This window comes from Schistocerca piceifrons, chromosome 1 (genome assembly GCF_021461385.2).
Source record: "Schistocerca piceifrons isolate TAMUIC-IGC-003096 chromosome 1, iqSchPice1.1, whole genome shotgun sequence".
In the NCBI taxonomy this organism is placed as follows: domain Eukaryota; kingdom Metazoa; phylum Arthropoda; class Insecta; order Orthoptera; family Acrididae; genus Schistocerca; species Schistocerca piceifrons.
Genome location: NC_060138.1, coordinates 266,356,182 through 266,382,922, shown reverse-complemented (window position 1 = coordinate 266,382,922; position 26,741 = coordinate 266,356,182). Strand labels below are relative to the sequence as shown.

Here is a 26,741-nt window from a genome sequence, read left to right as displayed (position 1 = left end):
CAATGCTAAGCCAAAAAACTGCTTGCATAAGTGCCAGAAGTGGACTAACACATTACTGGTTTGCTTAATTTGTGAGGCTCTTTCTATTAAATAAATCATCCAGCTTTTCTGAAATTATCATCAGTTGTTTGTCTGTACATGTACCATATGTCTAATGATGCAGGCCCATTCGAATATCTCCTTTGTAGTGTATCAGTGCTTTCTTTTTGTCTTAGAGTGTAGTTGAATGAAGAATACCTTCAGATTCCTCACCTGATAATGGTTCTGGTAGTTTTCGTGTAATAATTGGCATCTACCTTCAAGCATTTGACAATTCCATTTTTGTGGCACTCCCTCGTTGGTCAGCCAAACCTGTGAGCACTCGTACTGTCCTTAGGATATATTCAATATCTCCTATTAGTCATATTTGTTATGGATACCACACACCTTCGCAATACTCTAAGATAGAATGCACAAGCGATTTGTAAGCAGACCCTTCCAAAGACTTGCTGCATTTTCCTATTATCCTGCCAGTGAACCCAGGTCTACCATCTGCCTTTTGTACAGTGCAGACTATGTGACTATTTCATTTCATATCCCTACAAATTGTTACATTCATGTACATGTATGTGTTGACTGGACCTAGTTGTGACTCACTGATGTTGCAATCACAAGCTGTTACCTTTTCTGCATTTGCTGAAGTGTACAATTTTACATTTCAGAACATTCAAAACAAGTTACAAATATACTTTGTAATATTATCAAGATATGCCTAGATTTTAGATAACTCTAAGTCAGCCCTGGATGATGATCTATAACCAAGTGGGTGAGAGCTGCTCTTCTGTCTTCTGAGTAGGCTTCTGTCAGTTGTCATCTGGTCATTGGTGGATTGCACTGATCTGGCAGTTTGCCGAGGCTAAGTCAATATCTTTGTCCTCAGGCCTCCCTGGCGCTGGTGGAATTCACGCAAGTTGTGAGTCCCTATGGCACTGGCACCAGTTCACATCATTGCACCTGTGGTGCTTTTGCCCTGGCTGTCTCTTGTTCAGACAACACAGCAAAATGCTTTTTGGAAGTTAAGAATTACTGCATCCATCTAATGACCTTAATCCATGGTATTCAGGATGTCATGTGAGAAAAATATGTGTTTTTGCAGGCAGATGAAGACTCTGCAGTGGGACAATAATTGTGCTTGGGTATTTTGGTTGGTACAAGAGATTGAATGTGAAAGGCAGTTCTCTAGGCTTCAGTCCCAGTCTGGAGCACACTTTTAATATCACAGTAAGTTAATTCCTTTATTTATTCAGCCATCTTCAAGCATGTGCATGCAATTAATGTTGCCATGAGTAATTTACAAATGACTTTTATAGTAGGGATTGGCGTGGTACAAAAATGCAGTTCCATAGTGTATAATGCTACAAATTATTTACTAAAATATATACAATAAAGTAAAAAATGCACATGTAAAGATGCAGAGGTAGTGGTTTCATAAGTATAAACAATTTGGCAAATAAATGTAAGGAACCCATCCTTTCAGCTATATTTGAGTTTTATTTTTATGATGTTTGGTAGGATGTGAAGTGTCTCTGATGTTTTTCATAGCTTTATATGTAGATATTCATAACTACTTGTGTTTTCTTAAGTCTGCCCACAGCTACATATATTTTTCTTTAATGTTTGATGAGTATTACAGTGAGGAACAGACTGCCTTAGGCAGACATAAAGGAATGTTTGATATGAGTTGTCGGCTTTGTCCAGTGACATTGGAAATATGTGACAAATGCCATAAACAAATGGTAACTATAGCATGATGCTATTGTCAGTTTTTTCAAGTGAACTAAGATACAGATCAGTTTGTCACCATAACTAGATTCTTTTTAGTACGACATTCATTGCCTTTACCAATTCATAACCAGATTGTCGCCTTCGAACCTAAGCTATACCTCAGGCTAAGCTAGAGATTAGTGTGTCACTATAAGCAGTTCTTTTTTTATTTTATTATGTGAAAGACATCCACTGGCTTCACCAACTAGCAGCACAATTGCGAATACATGTGCTAAAAGGTGACATGACAGCAGCCATTCCATTTTTGGCAATAGGTGGTGACTCATATTAAGCATACCTCTTGACTTCCTTCAGCTGTATCTGTTATGGTTTCGTTTTGCATACAAAAATTTCTTTATATTCATAGAGGTGAAACTATTAGGATAATGTTAGTTTTTGAAACTCCAAGTAAGTGCCTAATGGATTTCTTCTACCAAGTACAATTTTTTTCTGGTCTCAGGAGAAATATCTCACAAAATATATGTAATGTGGAGTGAAACAAAGCATAACACCCAACTTTTCAGAAACATGTATTTGTAGTTTGTACAACAGATAAATAACTTTTTAAATAAATATTCAGGTACATACTATGGGGTTTGACAGATGTGCACTCACAGTCAGCATTGGAAAACAGAAAATAATGTCCAGTCTTTTCACACTTAATTCATTAGCTTCAAATAAGATATTTGATAGTATAAGGTACTCTTCATTTTGTGACTTCAGTTTGCTCACATCTTTTTCAGAATTTATGAAAGCTGTGTCATCTGCATAAGGCATGGATTTACATGTCATCCTAATGGAATATCATTTATATTGTTATAAACAGAAGTAACTCAAGCACCAATACTTGGGAAAAACACAGAGAAACATTCAAAAATATCAACTTTTGATTATCAGAATTTACAACATGTTTTCTGTTACTGAGATAATAAATAGTGAGCAACATTTTCATGTTCTAGATATCATAACACCATTGTTCCTCCAGTAAGGCCTTATCCACATCAACAAATATGACTTCAACAGATAACTTTGATTCAAAAGAGGTTTAGACAAAAGAAATAACTTTTTTAACAGCTTGGCCTGTTCATTGAACAACCTTACTGGGACTTCATCAACATACTATTGTTTAACAAATGCAGACATATTTGGTTTCTTATGTGGTTTTCTATTACTTTGGAAAATATAGGAAATAAAGAAACTGGATGATAATGGTTCCTACGAAATTTGTCACCCTTTTTGCGCAAGAGAAAAGCTGCCGTCTGTTTTAAGCAATCTATAAAATAACCACCTGCAACAATCCAATATGCTAATGTGCAAAAAGAACATATTTCAATCCAATTATATTTTAATCATAAAATCTGACATGCCACAAATGTCTTTATATTCCAAACAGCTGGGTTTTGCCATTGATTTAATGACATCATACACCTCTACTCTGTTCCATGTACAAGCTATCACAGTATTTAGTAAAAACTGATCATCATAAGCAGAGTTCGTTATGAGTTGGGGAACTGGCACCTCCAACATTAACACAAGAAAGACAAAATTCATCTGCAGTAGTATTAACATCATCTGCAACTTTTGACAGTTTCTACTTCTACCGAATACTGTGTTAATGACAGCCCAATTATTATTATTAGGGTTTTCAATGTAATCATCACTTGCCTTAATTTAGTTAATCTCATACCTGACCTGTACTGTCTCTTCAGACTAAAGCAAAATGCTTTATCTGTTCTATACTGTGTCACAGCAATGCACACTCCACAGCAAAGTGTAAGATTCATTCTGCGAGTAAATATGGTACTATAAGGGGCATTCAAAAAGAAACAAGCTGGAGGCATAACTACAGAAACCTGTACCTCTATATTAGAAGTATTGACCCTGGCTGTTGAGACACTTGTCCCACTGTGACAAAAGGCAGTGAATGACTGTCTCATAAAATTCCCGGGGCTGCAATGTTAATCAGATCTGCATGTACAGCTGGACATCGTCATTCACAAGAGTGTAGGAAAGGTTATGCTGATGTTCTTCTTTGACCAAGATGGCCCACTTCTGATTCACTTCCTGCAGCATGGACAACAGTGAATGCCCAGAGTTACTTGCAAACCTTGATCACCCTTCGCCAAGCGATCAAATCAAAACGACCAGACAATCTCACCCATGGGATCATTCTCCTCCACGACATTGCAAAGCCTCATATGGCCAACACAGTCATGGAACTCTTGCAAAAATTCAAATGGAAGGTTCTCAGCCACCCTCCATACAGTCTGGACCTCTCTTCCTGTGATTACATCACTTTTGGTCCCCTTAAAAAGGCTCTGAGGGGCAAACGATTCACCTCAGACGACAACGTCCAGCTGTATGTGCAGAACTGGTTAACATCGCAGCCCAGGGAATTTTATGAGACAGCCATTAACCACCTTGTGTCACAGTGGGACTAGTGTCTCAATAAACAGGGTCAATACTTTTAACATACAAGTACTGGTTTCTGTAATTATGCCTTCAGCTCATTTCTTTTTCTACGCCCCTAATAGGTTGTGACAGAAAGTACAATGAAATACAAAAGTTTCCATGTTTTAAGTGTTACAGCTTACTTTATTATGTGTGCGTTTTTAATATTGTGTACTGACTAAAGCTGTGAGGAAGAATAACAATGATAGAATAGAATATATACAATTGCTAATAAAAAATAAAGAGATCCAGATAAAATTTGTTTAGATTGCTTCCACATGTTAAGACTTAACTTCTGAGGTCATCAGTCCCCTATAACTTAGAACTACTTAAACCTAACTAACCGAAGGACATCACACATTCATGCCCAAGGCAGGATTCGAACCTGTGATCATAGTGGTCATGCGGTTCCAGACTGTAGCACCTAGAACCGCTCGGCCACTCTGCCAGGCCAAAATTAATAATTCTGGTCAATCAAGAATCACACTGCAGTATTGTTTTCTTGAACTATGCAAAAGACAATGGTATTGTTTTGTTAACCTTTCCAACTCATTCCAGTCACAAAATGCACCCATTAGATTTGACTATGTTTGGACATCTAAAGGCCAAATATAACAGTGCCTGCTCTGACTTCATGACTAACTTCACAGGAACACCTGCCACTGCCCTAAGTATTATCATTTATGACATTGTAGGTGTCGCATATCCTTTGGAATATGTTGTCTTCAACATCTTGAAAGGCTTTAGTGTCAGTGGTAATGAACCTATCAATTCAAACATATTTACTGACCAAGACCTTTTGTCACCTTATGTAACAGACAGACCTCAGCCAGTTCAGCAACAAACAGCAGATGACTCGCTGGGAGGAGATGCAAGCAAACCAGCAGATGACAATGTGGAGAATCTTGGGCATCAGTCAGAAGAACAGCAGACGGAAATTACCCACCCCGTTCCAGTCTGGCTGTATCTGAAGACTGTTCCGAGAAAAACAAGAGGTAGAAAGAAAGGGAAGTCAATTGTCCTTACCACTATAATAGTTAGACAACAAATAGAGGCAGCAACAAAAGATAGAAGACCAAAGTAGTTGTCAAAAAAGTGTAAAATAAATGAAGTAAAGCTCCCAGTCAGTTGCCAAATATTGGAAGAGAACAGCAACGACTCTGAAGATTCTGATCATGTCAAATACATTGTTGCCTCTGATGCTGACTTGTCAAGTGCTGATGAAAATGTTGAAACAGTGCAGACAGGAGACTTTATTATAGTCAAAGTACAAGAGAAATTTGCCACAAATAGTTGCAATAATGTTGCTCATGTCATTAAAATTTATGATAATGGCTGTAAAGTAAAATTTTATTAGGGAGTTGTTTCTACTATAAAACTTGAAGCCACAGAAGAAGATAATACCTTTGTAGTTTCAAATTAAATAGTTTCCAAACTATACAACCCAATATGCAGCACAAGGACTTGCTATGGACACACAATTTAATTCCAACCTGATGTTACTAAATTCATTGTGCATTAGTTTTGTCATATCTACAATTTTCTTTTTTTTTTTGTGTAAAATCTGTGTAAAATACTGGAAAAAATGGATGTGTCTGTAGTTTCTGCATATGTTTTTCTCCAGTTTCGAGAATAAAAATTTTAAAAATACCCAATTTTTAAGTAAATTTTCAATGGAACAAGAAAAAGGTCCAGTTAATCCTAACTTCTCCTGTAAATTGGGAATTTTATGATTTATGTTTTATAAATCTATGCTGATTTCCATAGAGAAGTTGTGATAAAGCCAGCTGGGATATTTTTACTTCCCCTCTTGTTTTGCCAGCTGCCTCCTTAAAATTCATTTTTTCATATTTGAATTAATCACCATTAACGTATGTGAGTATAATCTGCATTTTTGTAAAAGAGAAAGGTTGGCCCTCAGTTTTAAGAAATTTAACACCAGATCTAATTTGGAGCTTAGTTTTGTGTATGTAATTGATTTTCTATTTTATTTTGATTATGCCTAGTTAGTTTCTTTTGTTGCAGGGTGAAATCAGTAATTGTTTTGTAACTTAAATTCTATTGTTAACTTATGAACAAATATAAATTCTGTAGCAATTATAAACAGTTGGAAGACGAAATACTAGCATTCTTTAAGTATTTATTTGGCTCTGTTCAAAAACGTGTTCAAAGCTAGCCCTTAATTAATTCCAGAGTAATTAACAATTTTGTCAAAAGTATTGTTTATGGAACTATATATGTTACTTTTGTGATTTAAACAAATAATTTGGCTTAATCCTTGTAGTAGAAGAAACTGTTAAAAGGAATGAATTTTTCGATGTATTCAGTTAATTTAATGAGTTAAGTTTTAATTGTAATTTCTGTAAATTAAACATTGAACAATGTGTAGTTTCAGCACCTATTACTGAGGGGATATATAAGGACCTGATTTTTGGTCCCAAGACTGTCAGTCCGTGACCGAGTTTCAGACAAGAAACTTGTGTTGGTTAGAAGAACGACAATGCATGAATGTAACTGTGAAACAATGACAGTGTCTGTTCCATACATACCTGATTATTCCCAAAGAACTGTGAAATATGTGGTTATGTTTTTTACTGCTCATAGATATTCAACAGTATGTGGATGTTCACCTGAAAACTATTAAAGACGCTTATCAAAAGTTAAACAATAGTGCACTGACCATATTAAATGTGTAAATGGGGGGTTGTGAAAAGTGAAAGTAAACAACTGAGAAAGACAAATGTGCACCTGTCGGCCACTACTTTAGTAGTCAATGTTGTACTTTCACACCTCATTTTTCTGCCAGTATCACAATTCAGTACGTCAAGTCCAAAGACAACAACGAAGGCAAAGCATCACATTGTATGTGGGCACAATAAACTAGGACTCACGAATTTTGACAGTGAAGTGTGAAGTCGAGCAGTTTACAGTGATTCAAATGAAGAGATGCTACAGCCAATCAGCAAGTGGGTTCTATGGAAGCAGCCAATGAGTACAGGAGCAGCCAAGCAGCAAACAGGTGGGCACAGCTGACCGAGATAAACAAGATGCCCCGCCAAGTGAATTACAACTTGCAGCAAACAATGAGTTGATATGACAACCACAGCAGAGTAATAATAATAATAATAAAGATTTTATTGCCTTTAGGCCATTACAGCAATTGACAACGTCAAATGAAGATACAATTTATAATACAGAGTGATAAGGTATTGACTACTGAAATATTTTAGCTTATATTACAATAATTGTACAGTGGGTCATCTGTTGATTACTGCATTTTACAGTTGGAGAATTCATTGATATCATAGAACAGGTGGGCAATAAACCATTCATGCAGTCTTTCTTTGAATGTATGTTCAGGAAGATCCTGTATAGCACGTGGCAGCTTATTAAATAGTTTGTGCCCTGTCACTTCATAGCTATTTATTGATTTTGATAATCTGTGGTAAGGCGTGTATATGTGTTTGATGCTTCTTGTGTTGTAACAATGTACATTTCCTCTACGTTTCACATCTTGTAGGTTCTTCTTTGTAAAGATTAAGACATTGTATATATAGAGGTTTATTACTGTCATAATTTTTTGTTTAGTAAATAAGGGTTTGCAGTGAGCCTTATGTGAATAATTTGTAATTATCCTAATGGCTTTCTTCTGCAATAATAGGATGTCATGTATATGACTACAGTTACCCCACAAGATAATGCCATAGGATATTATACTTTGGAAAAATGCAAAATAAGATGATCTGATGTATGTTTCAGGTACACAATTTCTGAGTTGTCTTAATAAATAAATTACTCTGGATAGCTTACTACTAATATAGTTTACATGTTGGCCCCAGGATAAATTTTTGTCTAAATAAACTCCCAGGAATTTAGCAGAACTAGGGTCATCAGATAGTGGCTTGTCTCTTAGAGTGAAGATTATCTGCTGAGTTTTATTTTCATTTAGCAGGAAACCATTTGCTCTGAACCAATATGCTGCGTGAGTGAGTGTATTTTCAGCACAGGTTTTAAGATCATTAAGATTGTTACTGCTATGAAGAAAAGTCATATCATCTGCATAAAATACAGTGGTGGATCTAATAAATGAGGGGAGGTCATTGATCATTATCAGAAACAGGAAGGGGCCCAGTACAGATCCCTGAGACACACCTACTTAAACATTTTTTATGTTTGATATTTCCTTACCCTTATTGTGTAGCATTAATTATTCCTAGATTCTCAAAGTGAGATGATAATTGTTGGTACATGATGCATTCTATTACCTTGGGGAATGCGGGTACTATTGAAATAGGCCTGTAACTAGATGGAGAGCCTTTATCTCCATTTTTGTATACTGGGACAATCCTAGACAGTTTTAAGTCATCAGGAAAATATCCCTCAAGTAAGCACTTGATTATGCTATGGGTTAAAGGGTACAGAATGCAATCACACACTTGTTTTAGCAGGTTGCATGATATGCCATATACATCTAAGCTATCAGATGATTTCAGTTGTTTTATGACCCCTTGTACAAATCTAGGCGATACTTCGGAGAAGGTTAGCATGCTTGTATTTACTGACTGTCTACCCCAATTTTGGGAGAGTAACTCTGATGAACTAATGTCTGGTTTGATAATTGCATCTCCTATTTCTTTCACTGAATTAATAAAAAACTCATTGAGTGTTTGAGGTGGGATATTAATTTTGTCTTTTTTAGTATTTGTGGCAGCACTGTTAATTACTTTCCAAGCGGTTTTGCATTTGTTGGTGGAATTATGTATGCTGTTGGCATTGTAGGTTTTTTTGCCTTTCAGGATGGCTTTTTTGTATCTATTCCTGCATTCCACATAGGCTGATTTGGCATAGTCAGACTTCATACTATTGTATATGTTGTACAGTAACAAAACTTGTTTCTTTAGATCTGTCAGCTGTTTAATGTACCATATATTTTGTCTTTTTTGAGATCTGTATTTGTGCCTGCTGTCCATTATTTTGATTTTCTTTATGGGAATACTATGGTTAAATAGGGTCAAGAATGCATTAAAAAATCTATCAAATATTATTTTGGCTGGCAGGTCATTACTTGATGTGTAATGTCCATTGACACTACAATGGCCAAACCAGTCTCTGTCAGCAAAGGAATTACGAAATGTGTTAATTTTATCCTCAGTTACAGGTCTGGTAATCAGAACTGTTGGGACAGGTCTGTTTGAATTGCTCCTATTGAGGGAGTTTTACTTGCATAATTTAGAGATATGGAGTCATGGTCAGAGAATGGGAACACTACAACTTCCCATGTGTTTTCAGTGGTCTTGAAGTTTACAAAGATGTTATCTAAACATGCTTTGTTTCTTGTGGGCCTGTTATTGACATGATGTAAATTGTATTGTCTTAGTAAGTTTTCCAGATCTGCAACACTACCCTTACATTTAGTAACATCAAAATCAGCATTCAAATCACCTCCTATTGCAATATCATAGTTAGCCATTTAATATTACTTAATTCACTCAGTAGCATGTCCATTTTTCTAAAAATATGTTAATGTTTCCCTTTGGTGATCTGTACATGGATACTACTATTAGCTTATGACTCTTAATGATTATACCTGTAACTTCAAAGTGCTGTTCATCATACAAGGAATTTAGGTCTAGTTTGGTTATTGTACGATTGAGTGACTGGTTGGAATAAATTACCACACCACCTCTAATGTGGTCTTTCCTACAGTAGCTATTTACTATACTAAAATTGTCAAATTTGGTAACTGCAAGTTCCTTCTCATTAGCCCAGTGTTCACTCAGACAAAAAATATCAAACTGGTTATCAAGACCAAACTCATTTATGATAAGTTCTTTATCTTTCAGTCCTTGAATGTTAAGGTAACATATTTTAAGACCCACACTCTTATTGCTTACACACTGAACACTATGGTGATTGGTTTTCAAACCTTTTACAAGGCTTATCTTTTGGATTTCTGCCTCTTGTTGCCTTTTACTAAAACATTGTTCACTTGGAGTGGTAGCACATCTACTGTTGTATGCCTACTCTTCCCTCCTTGTGATGATATTGTAGAAGAGGCTGCTACTACAGGAATTGATGGAACTGCTGTTATGGTGTGTGGAGGCACTGTTGTGGCATCTGATGACTGAGGAGATAAGGTTGTTGCTTCTTCTTCTGCTGCTGTTGAATCTTGCTGATGAAGTGTGATAGGTACTGCTGCTGTAGACATTGTTGTGGCAACTGGTGACAGTGGAGATTTGGATGTTGCTCCATCTTCTGCTGCTGTTGAATCCTGTAGATGAAGTGTGGTAGGTACTGCTGCTGCAGTGTTTGTTATGTGTTTAGGTACAATTGCTGCTTCCACCCCTACTGCTGCTATAGAAGTAACCATTTCTTCAGGCTCTGCTTGCATCAAGTAAGTAACTGGAAGAGCAGCAATTACTTCTTGGTAGCAACAGATGAGTGATTAAAAACAAGGTAATTCATTGCAAAAGCTGTTTTGTGTTAAGTGATACATAATGAGTGACCTTAATGAACAAGGTAGTGTGACTGAGAACAAAGCTGTAGAGGTCAAGTTGTTAAATGAACAGAAAGATCTAAGTGGGACTGGTTCTGTAGATGATAGTGATTATAAATCAAATATGAATGTAGCTTTGAATGATTGGGATGAAAGTCCTATTGTAGACGGAATGATAAAAGCATCATATACATTGTATGGTGATGTGAGCAAAAGTACTGAAATGGATGAAATCATTAAGGTTATGGAGGAGGAACCTAGTAGCAAAAATCAGCAAGGGTAAAAGTTTATGGCAGATGGAAAAGTGGAAGTGATGTTAATGCAAATTATTAGTAGTACGTGTATGAAAGAAGACATTAATAGTATGAAAGAAGACATTAGTACGGTGGAAAGTAGTATGAAAAAGACATTAGCAGAGTGGAAAAGAAAACTGATAGCATTAGTACTGACATATTTACTTAAAGGATGAACTAAAGAAAAAAATTAAAAAGAATATTAAGGTAGTCAGCTCTAATCTTTTAGAATTAAATAAGAAGGTTGAATCAGTAGTTGAAGATTGTGATGGAAAGATAACGAAAGTAGAACAGAATACTAATGAGAAATTAATATTAATGAGTAGTAAATGTGTAGAATAGAGAAAGAAGCTTTGCGATGACCATAGTGGGATGGTGGAGGCTTCCAAAAAAACAGCATAAAGATGAAGTCAAAGCTGCCAGGAAATTTTGTGCTGATAACAGGGTTAAACTTGAGAGCCAAATTGATGAGATTAAAAATGATTTAGAAAAAGAGGTAGAACCAAGTGTGCAGTAGTGGTAGAGGAAAAACTGGCAAAAGTAAATAAAAATGTAGATTCCAAATTGGCTGAAATGGAGAAAAAGATGGAAGAGGTACAAAATCAAAAGCACAGCATATGTAGCATAGAGTATGTTGTAAGAAATTTAATAATTTGAACCATGTGGGGATGTGCATCCACTGGATTTGATCAGAGAATTTAATGATTTGCCGGAAACATGGAATGACAAAGAGAAAATGTCATTTGTGAGAGGCTTTTTGAAGGGGGATGCTTATGGATGGGCAGCCCAGGTAGCTGACAGTTGTACTTCATGGCAAAGCTTTGAGAAAGCATTCTTAAATGAATACTGGTCCAAAGAGAAGCAGCAGAGAATTTTGAGTGAATTTTGGGGACGAGAGAGATTTGACTCTAGGAAGGGTACTGTGAAACATTTCTGTCAGCTTTGGATAAACAAGCTGAAGTATTTGGACAAAGAGCTAGGTAGTGAATCAATAATTATTGGTTTAGAAACTAAGTTGCCTCACAAAGTTAGAGAATTGCTTGAATTATGTTGATAAAATGGAGAGGAGGAAGCACTCAGTGAAAGATTATAGAAGGAATTTAGATGACAATATCCAATCAGGGACAGAATTTCAGGTAAATAGGATGAACAGGACTAATTACAGTAGAAATTCAAGGAATGGTTGGGTGGAGGATAGTCAGAATGGGCACAGAAGTGGTAGGAGAAATTCAAGTAAAAGAAATGGAGGCGGTGACTTTAATTCTGGGTCAAACCATTTAAAATAGATAATGCTTCAGTTTTGGCTCATACTCAAGCAGGTAGCGATGAAGAGCCACTTGTATATAAATGTGCTGTAATCACAGGTAAGGGTAATGTAAATGATAGTAGTAAGACATTTGTAGTTTCTAATTCTAGTAAGATATAGAATGATGGTGTGCATAGCAATGTTTATCCTGTAAAAAGAGAGGAGGAACTTACTATAAAGTGCATTGAACCAGAAATAAGACCTACAAGCAAGTAGGGGGTTCAGCATTCTGTGTGGGGTTAATTATGTGGTGATAATACTTACCCCAGCTGTCTGTCTCATTTTTCATGTTTCCTAAGGCAGTCAAACTGTTCTCCTACCCTATATGTAGTTTTTAAGTCAATCAGAGACATTCTATCTTCAACTTTCAGGTGATTTTGTACAGCAGGATACTTTTAGTTTGGGAATATTTATATAGGTGATCTAAATGATTAATGGAAAATCTCATATAAAGATGTGAAACAAATACTAACAAAGAGATAGAGGGGCTGGCCAGTACTTATCTCAGCTCAGTACAGCCAATAGAAACACAAAACAGAACAGAAAATTTACGTATCCTAGCTTTCGGAACTTCATTCCTTCGTCAGGGAGGAGAGGGGGAAAAAAGGGGAAGAAGGAAAGTGGATTCAGTTACTAACAACCCAGGTTATGAAGCAACAGGGGAAAGGTAAACAGGGAGGGTAGCAAAGATGGAGGCATGGGTGTCAGAGGGAAGCCAAAGATATTCTACTGTAAGTACTGTAAGTACCATCTTCAAACCAAACAGGATGCCAGTTTAGTTGAATGCTACAAGAAACATTGTGTCTTTAGCACATTCTACATAACTTACGTGTTTGAATCTCAGGCTGTTCACAGTAAACTAAAGGATTTCCATGGCTGTAGGTGGTTTCAGTGGTGTTTTTCAGCCGTGGCAGATGTGGATCTTTTGAGAACATTGGTCATAGTCTCCAATCTGTTCAACACTGTGCGACTTGCAGGCATCTTGTTGCCAGTTGTGTACTTCATTTGCCATAAGTACATAACATATCACTGTGCATCATGCAGGTATCATTTCCCAACTGCACAGTCCATTTGGCATGACTGCACAATGCATTACACTGAGGAGATGAGGCCTACATTGGTGCTATCATAGGTCATTGAGAGTCAGTTCCACTGATCAGTTTGAGGGTTGGAAGATTTCTCATATGCATTTCATCGAATGCTGACCTTGTGCTACATCTTATCCAAACAATTCCCCAAGAAATGTAGCTTTCAAAACACATCTTTTTTAAACTTTGTTGAACGAAATGTGAAGCTTTGTAAGCAAAAAAAGGTAGTCTCATAGTTGAATGAGCATTTTTCTATATACGTATTTCATGCTTGAGATGTATCAAACAGGGGAATTTTGGGAGGATATTTTGGCTGATATCCAATAGGATTTCTTCAATGGATTTTTTCCATTTCAGATTCTGTATGAAGTAGTGACTCTTTTAGATTGTCAATAATGTACTAGCTCATAATCAGTGACTAATAATCAGTAGTTTTGACACTTGGATAGTACAGAGCATTTAGTTTAATTATTTTAGTTTGTGCTTCTGTGTGTAAGTTAAGTCACTGTTACTTTTGTCACTGTTCAGTAGTAATATTTAATTTTTTAGCCTACTTGTTTGTATATTTTAGGAGTGTTAAGGCAGTACGTCAGATCTTGGATATGTACAGTTGTTCAGTTGTTGTTAGTCATAGTTACTGTTTTTTAGTCATAGTTACAGTATTTCACAAGGGAACATCACCAACTAGCAAGAAATCAGCCCCAACAATCAATCACACATAAAAATTTGAGCCATAATTGTGCAAGTACCCAGTTATGACCTTTCAAGAATACAGCTTTTGAACTTTTACAGTCACCATTTGTTTGCCATTTTCTGGATTCCACTGCAGTCATTTAATGCCATACAGTGTAATACTGTACAGTGGAATGAGTATGAGGTTTTGAAATGAAATTTTGAGATTGGTAACATGCTTTGTTCATTCTGTCAAAGTGCTTGGGTTCAAAACTGTAACTGGTGGCAGACATTTCTTTGCTTTGAACATTTTTAAATACAGTGTAAATACAGTGTAAATGAATTAAACAACTGAGTGTGTCATTAAAGAAGTAACATACCATTATTCAATAATTAACATAGCTGTTTAAAAGCTGTACTTTCAGAAAGTCAGAATTATGGCCCAAATTTTTGCTTGGGATTGATCACTGGGACTGACTTCTTGCTTGTGTGGTTTTCTCTTCTTAAAATGTGAGGTTAAGCTGGTTATATTTCCTTGTCAGTTCATGGACTATCATATGACACAGCCTTAGATCATTTTAATTGTTTCACATATTTGGTTAGTTTTCTTTAATAGTGAAAGATGCCTATGGACTGTGTAAATGCAGGACAGATGGACACCAACTTGAACACAAATATCTAGAACCTGTGTTGGCCCTGACTGACAATCTTCATGTTACTGTCATGTGCTGCAGTGCAGGTCATAGCACCTCTAATGTTGTTAGTGTTCCCTAGAATCACTAACATCACTGCATCTTCTGATGTGCTTAATACGGGCAGTTCAACATCACCTTAGGATAAATGGCAGCTAGCAATGCAGCTGAGAATCTTAGGTAGAGGAAAAATAGCAATACTGAATGTATGGCTTTCCCCTTTAACCACAGAAATTAAGCATTGCCAGTTGTTAAAATTACCTCTGTGTCAGCATAACTCGCTTCAGGTGCTAGGACTAACACCAAACTTTTTTGGAAGGTCTGGTCCTGCATGAGGGGATGGTTGTTCATTATTGGGAACTTGAAGGCTAAGTGAATTATGAAGCCCCCTTATGAAAATGCAGATAGGTTGGGAAGGAATTTTAGAGTAAAATGCAATTCTCTTGCCATCATGCTTCATCCAAGATGTGCATGAGCTCTTCCAGCAGCTATTGAGTGCAGAATGCAATTTGTTGCTCATGTTGGCACCAATGATCCCCTGTTTCCCAGGTTTCAGAAGTGGAGAAGATCACTCCTCAAGTATGAAATGAAAATGTAGTTCACAATTTATAGCACTGGCTCTGGAATTGACCATGGACCTTTGGTCTGAAGCTGAGTGAAAGGCTTAAACTGAAGATTTCATTCATTTTGTGAGGGTCTTAGGTGTAGCATCCCCTTAATAGATCAGATATACACTGAAAGCACTTACAGAATATTTATCCAATGCAATAGTGACATGTCTAAGGAAACAATTAATATAAGGAGTGCCAAATGAAAATGAGCAGATTAAAAAAATTGTTTATTATTTCAAAAGTAATTGCCATCACTGTTAGTATATTTATTTCAATGTAAAACAAAGCAGTTAATACCTTTATGAAAAATGTCTGCAGTTGTGAAATGATAATTAAATGGAACCCTAGCTGCAAACAGGCATTGATGTACTTCATTGGGGACATGTTGAAAATGTGTGCCCCGACTGGGACTCGAACCTGGGATCTCCTGCTTACGTGGCAGATGCTCTATCCATCTGAGCCACCGCGGGAACAGAAGATAGTGCATCTGCAGGGACTTATCCCTTGCACACTCCCTGTGAGATCCACATTCCCAACATGTCCACACCACTACATTCGTAGTGCGCCTAATAGATGTTTGCCCATCATACTCATTACTCGTGGCAGATTAATCTACCAAGTCCCGTATGAGTTCGGGCATAGCGTGTGCGTTTGCACAAGAAGGTCAATGGCCGGGAAGCCATATTTTAACTATATATGATGGTAGTATCTGTTCCCGAAAGAACAGTTACCGTGGATGACCATTCAGCTTTGCTAGAAATGAAATGATAGTTAAATGGACACCCTAGCTGCAAACAGGCGTTGATGTACTTCATTGGGGACATGTTGAAAATGTGTTTGCAGCTAGGGAGTCCCTGTATTTCTTCAGGACTCCAAAAACATGAAAATCACTTGGAGAGAGATTGGGACAGTATGGGGGATGTGTAAGGACCTCGCAGTAAAACTCTTGCAGTGCAGCTGAAACAACACATACTTGTTCCAAGACTAGGTGAACTAAGTCATTGATGACATATCCAAAAGCTGGAAAAGCATTGAAATGAAATAGATTCTCCATACCTGTGCTGTGAATGACAACGAAGGTGAGGTGCCATACAAGGTTTTTGTACATTGCTGTGACTGTGAGTTTTCCTTTGAGTGGAATGTGTTGTTTGTTATATGCCATTAAGTGTCAAGCTGCGAGATGAAGGGGTTGTGCTTCCAGCTGAAGATATGTTTGAATGTTTAACAGAGATTCAAAGGCAATGGTGTCAATCTGCAGCTGAACTTGCTTATTTCATAAATCAAGCTTGATGCACAGTTTCTCAGGTGACACCACTATGATATGAGACTCAGATGAAATCACATTAATGTCCATTAGTTCCTGTTGAGATGAGTGGTTCCTCCTCCCCCCATCCCCCCCCCCCCCCTCCCAACACCCTCCCTCAGAACAAGGCAAATAGATGGGAAATGCCCTTCATTTCAGCATCCCCACCTACTGGACAGTCTTCTCTGACATATGTTTGAAAACAGTCCAGGCATGATAGAAACTAGTGCTAATCGGGGGGCTGAAACTTCTTTCCTCCTTTACAAGATGGAGCTCAAATGTGGCGGGGTTTGTGCTTTATTGTTACCACATTTTCTGTCTCATAATAGTTGGATCCCTCTCCCAGATCTGATGTGACAGTCACTGCTTCATCTCAGAATTCTAATCAATGGACTGCAGCCTGGGAAACTTCAAAAGATATGGCCAAATTTAAAATATCCTCCATGAGAGGGTCCTCAAATTGTAGAGCTTTCTCACACACCTCCTTATCCAGAGTCACTCAAGTGGTTGTATCCCTAATCATCTCCTCTGCATACAATGCCTTACCTACAGGACTCACCAAATGGCATTTCCTACTGAGTCCCAGCCATTCAGCTGCCCATCTGACTGATTAGGCTGTTTATGACACTGGTAAAATCCACTAGGATGCAATGACGTGGCAGTGTCAGTGACCATAGATAGTTAACAGAGCACACACTTCACCAAAGGTCAGGTGTGTGGTGTGCTGATTCTGTGAGAGGTACCAGTTTGTACAAAAGCTGATACTACTGGGAGAACTCCATGGGAGGAAAAATGATTTTATAATGACTGGACTGTTACAGGAAGACAGCAAAGTGCTGCTTCTCATATGCTTCCAACTCTTGCACCATCTCATCTTAAGGTTGTGGATTTGGTGCGAAGTGCTAGAGAGCAAAGTAGACAACAAGGCTTCCTGACATTTCTGCCCCTCTAACTAATGTTTCAGAAATTACTGTAGCATGACTTCCATCAACACACCTGGCAAGATAGCCTGTTGCCCAGTGTGCATGGCTATGTAACAAATTTGAGAATGCTCAGTATCATCACCAGTTATGTCTTAACTCACAACATAAAAAAAAAAAAAAAAATGAGACTAGGTACACCTCTAGAATAACTACGTTTAATAATCCCACAGAACAATAGTTCACAATGGTACAATATATGGCATAGTCACATATCAAGACCATTGAAGTACTGTTCTAGCTAGCATAGTAATTTGAAAACAATCAATTATTGATAAAATAATTTAATTGGATGGATAAAAAAGTCTATCACCAAGCCGTGGCAGAACACACACATAAAAGACTGTTGTACTCGGCAAGCTTTTGGAGCCAGTGGCTCCTTTTCAGGCAGAAGGAAGAAAGGTGAAGGAAAAGAACTGGAGAGGTCTAGGAAAAGGGGTAGATTTTGGGAAAGTCACCCAGAACTGTGGCTCAATGGAGACTTACTGTACAGAATGGGAAGGAAAGACTGATTGTTGGGGACTGCATCGTACCAGATTTGAAAACCTGAGAACTTAAAGATGAAGATAGAGTAATATGCAAGAAAGACATTACTACTAAAGCATCATGCACATGTTAATAAGAGTAAGAAGCTAAATGCATTTTACATAACAGAGGTGGGAAAGACAATAAAAGATGTAGAAAACTAAAATGGAGTGAAGCAAACAGTAGTTACAGTGAAGAAAAGCTGAGATGGAAGAAATTAACGTAAGTTAAGGACAGGAGGGTGGAGAGAACCAAGGACAAGTTTTATTGCTAGTTTCCACCTGGGTAGTTCTGAGAAACTGCTGTCTGGGGGAAGAATTCAGATGGCACCTGTGGTGAAACAGGCACCGAGGTCATGAATGTCATGTTGTAGAGCAGCCTCTGCAACAGGATAATGTGAGTTCCCAGTATATACCCTCTGCCTATGCCCATTCATCCTATTTGATAATTTGGTGGTAGTCATGCCCATGTAGAGGGCTGAACAGTGTTTACATAATAGCTGGTATATGATGGTATATGACAAGTGTCATTTTGCGGGTTGCTCTCCCTTTGATAGTATATGTTTTACCAGTTACAGGGCTATTATAGGTGGTGGTAGGAGGATGCATAGGACAAGCCTTGCAGTGGGGATGGTCACAGGGGTAAGTTAGGGAGATGGGAGGTGGGAGCAGAAGGAGGATAGGGTCTGACAAGAATATTGCGGCGAATGGGAGGATGACGGAAAGCTATTCTAGGTGTGGTGGGCAAAATTTCAGATAGAATGGATCTCATTTCAGACAATGATTTTAGGAAGTCATGGCTCTGTTGAAGTAGCTGATTAATACGTTAGGGACCAGGATAATACTCAGTCACCAATGGTGCGCTCTGAAGCTGTTTTGTGGAAGGATCAGCAGTACCAGGAATGGATGCGATGGCCCGGGAAATCTGCTATTTAACTAGACTGGTGGGATAATTACGTGCAGTGAAGGCTGAGGTGAGAATGGTGGTGTATTGCTAAAAAGAGTCTGCATCTGAACAAATATGTTTGCCTCGGATGCCAAGGCTGTATGGGATGGAACATTTGACAAAGGACGGCAACTGTCAAAATGTAAGTACTGTTGTTTGTTGGTAGGTTTAATGTTGACGAAAATGTGTAGCTGGCCTTTGGTGGAGACAAGATCAACATCAAGGAAAATGGCATGGGATTCAGTACAGAACCATGTGAATTTTAATTGGAAGAAAGAATTCAGAGATTCCAGGAATTTTAGCAGGTCAGCCTCACCATGAGTCCATATGGTAAAGATCATCAGTGTATCTAAACCAAACCAGGGGCTGAAGACATGGATCCCAGGAAAGCCCCTTCCAAATGATTCATGAAAAGGTTGGCATAGGAAGGAGCCATCCTAGTTCCCATGACCGTACCCCTGATCTGTTTGTATGTCTGCCGCTCAAAAGTGAAGTAGTAGTTGAAAGTATAAAAAGTTGATTAAGGTGAGTAGGAAGAATGTCATAGGGTAGGAATCAGGTGGGTACTTAATGAGATAATGTTCAGCATCAGACAGACTATGTACATGGGGAATGTTGGTATAGACAGAGGTGGCATTAATGGTGACAAGCAAGGTGTGTGCCGAGAGTTGGATGGGCATGGATTTCAGACGATCTAGGAAATGGTTGGTATCTTTGATGTAGGAGGTGAGTTTTTGTATTCTGGGTTGCTGGTGCTGATGACTGAACATATATCTGCCTTAGTTGATCAACTAAGGCAGGTGGCATTGGGAGGCACCTGCACAGCCATTATGCATGGTGACTTGGCCACAGTGTCTATATCTGTGGCCATGTTTCACCATAGTTGATGCAGACTGTCGTTTCGTATGTGCCAGTTGTATGATGATAGCCATCATCAGACACATTGGGTGGTGCCCAATGTCTTGGGGGTATCCCAGTGAGAGTTACCACACAGTTATATTTTTGCTGTGGTAGATTTATTTTCTAAATTCATGAAGTTACATCATACAAAGAAAGTAACCAGTAAAAACAAAATACAAAGAATTAAAAATGATTACTTTCAAAAAGTAGGAATCGTGAAAGCAATTCTTTCCTATAATGGAGTTCAGTTTACTTGTAAATCATAGAAGAGGAAAACATAGATCACATATTAATGTCAGCATATAATCCATCAAACAACCCCACAAAATGTATGAGAGAAATTGGTAGACTATGTAGGACATATTGCAGTAAAGAACATTCAAATTGGGTTGAATATATAAGTGGTTTTAGAGTTTATATTAAATAGTTTTCAACATTCAGTGACTGGATTTTTGCCTTATGAGATCATGGAATCTGCTAATTTAGTAAATGAAATTATAGAATTCTCTGCATACAGAAGTGTTACTGTACAATAAAGGGAAGAGATAGTCAGAAAAAAATGTGGAAAAACAGTATAATATTAGGAAGCAGACACATGATAGGAGGGTAAAAATAACAGAATTTAGGGTGGGAGGTCTGTTTCTTGTGAAAAATAATGAACATAGGCAAGTAGTGGAGAGTTTAATAATTTTTTTGACATATATATTAAAAAAAATTGAAATATTCAAGATTCCTCATGAAAAAGCTTATAGGTTAATTTATTTTAAACCAAGAAAGTTATTTGGACTATGAAGTGTAATACAGCTGGAAACATATAATTTTCAAGCTAAAACTGGTAAATTAGTTGCGTTATCGTAAAAGATTAGTAATTTTATGTCAATGGATATAAGAAATTTTGCATGCTTTTCTGAATGTCATAGTAAACACTTAGGGGGATGCATCATCTTTACCCATTAAATGCTTCATTTGTGTAGCATAGTATAGATTTCTAGCCACGTCAGTCTTCTTTTAAAACTTTTTGATTTTTGGAGTCACATTGTTCTTTGTCCTCAATTCTGTTCTGTTTAAAACTTGAATTCTCAGAGTGGTCAAAATGACCCTTTTCGGATTTTAAGAATGAATGAATTTGAAGAATGATTCAAGCAATAATTACTTTCATTGCATTTATTTATTTGGAATGTACTTTCATTACATTAAAAAACAGTGCATTTTGCCTAATTGATTATCATTTATTTCCAGTTTTACCTTTAATGCCCAGAGGTGTCATATTGACCCCTTTAGAAAAAGCTTTGTTTATTTATTTATTTACACGTCAAGTTCCGTAGGACCAAATTGAGGAGCAAATCTCCAAGGTCATAGAACATGTCAGTATGTGAAATTACAACATAAAAAAGTAATAACAGTTAAAAATAAAATGTTTATGAACCCAAAAAGCTTCAGGCCATAAGTTTAAGTACACGCAATATACAATACAACAAGAATCAGCGTAATTTTTCAAGGAACTCCTCAACAGAATATAGTGAGTGACCCATGAGGAAACTCTTCAGTTTAGATTTGAAAGAACATGCATTACTACTAAGATTTTTGAATTATTGTGGTAGATTATTGAAAATGGTTGCAGCAGTATACTGCACACCTTTCTGCACAAGAGTTAAGGAAGTCGAACCCAAATGCAGGTTTGATTTCTGCCAATTATTAACTGAGTGAAAGCTGCTTATTCTTGGGAATAAGCTAATTTTGTTAACAAAAAATGACCTTAAGGAATATGTACATTGAGAGGCCACTGTCAAAATACCCAGACTCATTAAAGGGGGCCAAAAACAGATAGATGAACTTACACCACTCACTGCACGAACTGCCCATTTCTGAGCCAAAAATATCCTTTTAGCATGGGAAGAGTTACCCAAAAATATAATACCATACAACACAAGCCAATGAAAATAAGCAAAGTAGTCTAATTTTCATGTCAATCAAACACTTACTTCAGATACCATTCAAATAATAAAAATGGCAGCATTAAGTCTTTGAACAAGATCCTTAACATGGGCTTTCCATGACAATTACTATCTATCTGAACACATAGAAATTTGAACTGTTCAGTTTCACTAATCATATGCCCATTTTGTGAAATTAAAACGTCAGGTTTTGTTGAATTGTGTGTTAGAATCTGTAAAAACTGAGTCTTACTGTGATTTAGCGTTAGTTTATTTGCTACAAGTCATGAACTTACGTCACAAACTGCACTATTTGAAACAAAGCAAATGTTGCACACAACATCCTTTACTGCCAATATAGTGTTATAAGCATACAGAAATATTTTATAGTTAGCTGTAATACTAAAGGGCATATCATTTATATAAATAAGGAACAGGAACCTCTTAATGGCTACTTACAAATCACCATTTGCCATAAAAAGTTTAACTAATAATAAAATTAAGTTTGAGAAGAGTCCAAAGGATATTTTGGTGGTCAGCTCCTTCTATCTCATTCATGAATTTCTTAGCAGAACCAATTGGTGTGTGTAAGTTATTATTAATATCACATAATGTGAATATTGAATATAATCTGACTTCTGTAAAAATTTTGTGCAGTAATGCAATCATTCTAAATGAGTGCTGTAAAATGTTTTTTTATTTTATCTTCTTTTTATTTGATGAAGCATTGCAACAACGGCTTATGAACTGTCATATGCATCGAAGTGTATTGAACATTTAATTTTGGTGGCAGTTTTATGCTGTTTTAAATGTAAATATGGTTAAGTATTTTATATTTTTTTTACCAATTCTACATCCATAGGGGCAATCTCATTTGGGGTCTGTGGAAGGTACATTAGCGTATTTGTTCTTATGATTTAAATGTTTATTGTGTATTCTTGTTTTCTGACATGTTCCACACCCCAGAAGGTCTACTCATTATGGACCAATTGGAATGAAAAATACATCAAATGTAATCTAAACCATTCATCTTCAAAATATTCAAAATAACCCATAACCCTCCCCTTACAAACCATTGGATAGGTACCCCTATTCTAGAGTTGACTAGAATAGCTACAAATAAAGTTTGAACATACTCCTTCAGTAACACGTAGATTTGATCTTGACAACAACACTCTCATCACTCAAAAAATGGGTCAAATGGCTCTGAGCACTATGAGACTTAACATCTATGGTCATCAGTCCCCTAGAACTTAGAACTACTTAAACCTAACTAACCTAAGGACATCATACACATCCATGCCCGAGGCAGGATTCGAACCTGCGACCGTAGCAGTCGCGCAGCTCCAGACTGAGCGCCTAGAACCGCTAGACCACCGCGGCCGGCCTCTCATCACTCGGTTGCTTCTTTAAATGCATAAATAAATATTATGATAATTTCATTTCACATTAATTTCTACTTATAAGACAGCTCAGTCATTGCAAAAGAACACCATACTTCAGTTATAATGAAGTGTATATTTTGTAGCTCATAATTCCATATATTTAGTGCTGAATAGATGTCATGTGTGTGTGTGGTTTAATGTTTTCTGGTATTCGTGGTATAATGACGTGTAAAAGTGAGTATAAAGCATCATACTAGAGTTAACTTGGTACCATACTGTATATGTTTGCAGTAAATTCTGATTAGTTGCATGTCATAATGTATACTTGTTTAAATATTTTTTTTGGTCAGATGGTGTATGGTCAAACAAAAATTCTTGGCCGGCTATGAGCTTTTCATAATCTTTGTAGCTTGACATCACAGTGGATGTAGTATGAAATTTCATTCACAGAATATTATGCTGCAGAACAGGTATTTGCATTCAAAAGCTTAAGTTATATAGTGACATGGGACACATTACAAATCAGTGAGCTAGCGATGCAAGGCCTCGAAGAAATAGGAATAAATCTGAACCAAGGTAACATAGTAATCTGGTCTCATTCATCATAAAATTACAGTGAAGCATTAACTCATAAATGTTTGTGTAATGTTAATTAACATAAGTATAGTGTAGCATAACTAACTATAACTGAGATTGTTGATTGTAATTGCTGTATGCATAGACATGTTTGCAAGTAGTCTTAATTCACGACATGTAGCTGTGAATAAAAGCAGTGTATAAGAAAAATTGCAAGTAATACATTCAGTTTTTACAGTAATGCACTCAGTATGAGACAGAGCTAAAAACTTCACAAATTCCACTGTGATAACTGCTGGACTATAATGCGATTCTTTTGTTTCAGAATTTATGTGTGTACATGCATACTTGAGTGTTAAGTCAATCATATGAATATTTCTGTGAACCAAATTGACATTACAAAACATTAGTGACATTCATCATAATAGCACGTCTCAACTTAAACATTCCTTATCGCAGTCATGATATTGACACAATAAAGTGGACTAGCATAATACAGTGTTTCATGGCAGTGTCAAGAAAGGGGTGTATAATAATGCTTGCATGCCAGACTTTACCTGATCCCTCGAATGCTCAGAGGGGTCATTTTGACCCCTACCATTTATAAAAAGTTTTCTGAACTATTATTTTGAAATTTTAAGCATTCATTATATTTTAATGTTTAAACAACTTATAGCCATTTCAGATACAGAGTTGTGAATAAAGAAACAGACACAAATTATATTATTTATTGACGTATAAACAAATTCCACTGAACCTGGTAACACCCAAAGTGTAAGATAGTGACAGGCTTTTCTTTTTCTAAATTCATAAAAAATTGAACTTTTCATGTGTACAGAAATCTTGGCTACTTCATTGTTTTACACAATGGCACATTTATGTTCAGTTTCCTTTGTACATTTTCCACAAACCATCTTCTTACAAACACTGCGCTTGGAAATAGTTTTATTGCATTTGTAGAATTTAAGAACTTGACACTTATTGCATTTCTGTGGCATTTTGTCTTCATCTTTATTTTCATTCTTTTCATACTCATCTGTGGTCATTGAGGAAAGTGACTCTTCACATACTCAGAGCTTAGGTCCTCTGCAAGCTGAATAAAGTGTCTTCTTTTGATCTTCTTCTCAGTAACAGCCCCAAATGCTACATATGCATTTTTTCTTGCTAGGTCAAGGATGTTGCAGAAGGACTGCACTGGCCACTTACAAGATCAACACCACTGTGAAAGCAGGTGCCAGTTTCAAAGCTGTGACTGCAGTGAGCTGTGAAAAAGCATCAGAGCCGAGCAGATTCAGATTCAGATTCTTTATTGGTCTTTCAGTATTATTGCAGGCAATAGACTTTGTCAGTTCACTTAAGCTATTAATTTTACAAAATAAATTTTTACATATTTAAGTTGATATTGGGCATTTCTAAAAATCTTTCTAATGAATAGAATGGATTAATTAACAAGAAGTTATGTACATTTTCTTTAAATAATTTTTCATGCTTGACTGATACATACTTTGACAATTTATTATATATTTTAATTGCCATATACTTATGACTGTTGTTAGTTTTAGCTAATCTATTTTGTAACAACAGCAGAGAAGTACAGATTCTTGTATAGTAGTCATGCCTTTGATTTGTAGCACTTAAATTAGGTAGTTCAGCAAATATGTAGTTAACACTGTCAAGAATATATAAATTAATAACTGTTAAAATTCTATATTTAATAAACATTGGTTTACAATGTGTCCTATTATCTACCTTAGCCATTACTCTGACTGCTTTCTTCTTAATTTCATTTATTTTTCTGCTGTTTCCCCAGAGTATTAACCCATACCTTAAAACAGATCGAAAAAATGCAAAGTATGCTGTCCTTACATACTCAAATGTCACACAACACATCAGTCTCTTCAACAAATATATAACTCTTGACAACCTAACCACTATGTGATCAACATGAGAGTTCCATGTTAGACTGTTGTCAAGTATGATACCTAAAAACTTTGCCTTTTGTTTTTCTATTTTTGTAGCCTTTGATAGATTGAGCCACATATTCTGGGTCTTTTCCTCATTTAATATAGACCAAATGCATTAAACCAGGATGTTGCATTTTCTTTTGCCAATTTCATGCCACTTACAAGGTTATCAAATACATGGTTTACAGATAGAAAAGTTGTGTCATCTGCATACATATACGTCTTTACATCTATATTTCCTGGTAAGTCATTTATGTTGACAAGGAAGAGAAGTGGTCCCTGCCGCCGTTGGATAAGCAGCTGCCAGCAGTAAGTCATATACTCTTAGCTCACTTATTTGTTATATAGTTTAATTCTTAATTTCTTTGCATGTTTTTGGGTACTTGCATTGTTTAATTAATAAATTTCGGGCGTATTGTAGTATTTGAGAGTTGTAGCATTGCGCTTTAGTACCTGAATAGAGTAAAATCGCGTAGTCTCCTTCTGCCGCCGAGCAGTGTGTCAGCAATGTGCAAGTAGCAGCATTACTGCATTTACTAGGCAATCTTGTATTTTAATAACCATTTAAATTTTGTGTCAAATTGTTTGTGCTCTCTGTAGATTAGTTCACGATCTTTGCACAACAGTTTTTAGCATGGATAGGGACTGCGACTGCTGTGTTCGGGTGTGGGCTGAGTTGGCATCCCTTTGCTCCCAGCTTCAGGCAGTGTTGGCTTTGGTCACACAGCTTGAGGCTGTTGCCAATGGGCATCACTGTGGGGGTCCGGATGGGGGCTTGTCGGGGAGGGCCAGCTCATCCCACGCATCCCCCAATCGG

General features: G+C 36.8%; 1 long non-coding RNA gene across 1 annotated transcript; it reads left to right on the top strand.

The window, feature by feature from the left end:
- Positions 1-784: 784 nt before the first annotated feature.
- On the top strand, positions 785-25,321 carry LOC124805165. Its single transcript, XR_007017400.1, has 3 exons — positions 785-1,260; positions 16,281-16,491; positions 25,129-25,321. It is a non-coding gene; the product is annotated as an uncharacterized LOC124805165 (long non-coding RNA).
- The last annotated feature ends 1,420 nt before the right edge of the window (positions 25,322-26,741 follow it).